This window comes from Limulus polyphemus, unplaced genomic scaffold (assembly GCF_000517525.1).
Source record: "Limulus polyphemus unplaced genomic scaffold, Limulus_polyphemus-2.1.2 Scaffold1191, whole genome shotgun sequence".
In the NCBI taxonomy this organism is placed as follows: domain Eukaryota; kingdom Metazoa; phylum Arthropoda; class Merostomata; order Xiphosura; family Limulidae; genus Limulus; species Limulus polyphemus.
Window position 1 is genome coordinate 271,586 of NW_013666801.1, and position 786 is coordinate 272,371.

The 786-nt window shown below is 26.6% G+C and overlaps 1 protein-coding gene across 2 annotated transcripts in view; it reads left to right on the forward strand.

The window, feature by feature from the left end:
- Window positions 1-786, forward strand: part of LOC106462531 (protein turtle-like) — a 262,128-nt gene that overhangs the window by 256,637 nt on the left and 4,705 nt on the right. The window lies entirely within an intron of this gene.

Sequence of the window (786 nt, forward strand, 5' to 3'; positions counted from 1 at the left end):
CATTTAGTACATCATTCGACCATTTAGTACTCTATCATTTAACCATTTAGTACTCTATCATTTAATCATTTAGTACTCTATCATTTAACCATTTAGTACTCTATCATTTAACTATTTAATACTCTATCATTCAACCATTTAGAACTCTATCATTCAACCATTTAGTACTCTATCATTCAACCATTTAATACTCTATCACATTCAACCATTTAGAACTATATCATTTAACCATTTAGTACTCTATCATTTAGCCACTTAGTACTCTATCATTTAGCCATTTAGTACTCTATCATTTAATCATTTAGTACTCTATCATTTAATCATTTAGTACTCTATCATTTAACCATTTAGTACTCTATCATTTAACCATTTAGTACTCTATCATTTAACCATTTAGTACTCTATCATTTAACTATTTAATACTCCTTTGAGAGTTCATGACAATAAATTACAAAAGGAAAAGTTCTAACTAAAACTTTCAGAAACAAATAAAATAATGTTTCAACTGGTTCCGGTATCAGGTCTACATGAAATAAATAAATAGAATTATAAATCTAAACAAAGAAAGAAAAATAGAAGTTCTAGAAAAAAAAACAATAAAAACCAGGAGACAGTAAATTAAAACAGTTGGCTCATGACACAGAGAAATATGACACATCAATTTATCCATGCACACAGCGTGGTAACAAGTAAATATACACCACTTTTTCAGAAAAAATGAAAATTTTCAGTCATATTCACATGAATTGATATATTTATAATTTAATCAATATCTAGTAGATCTTC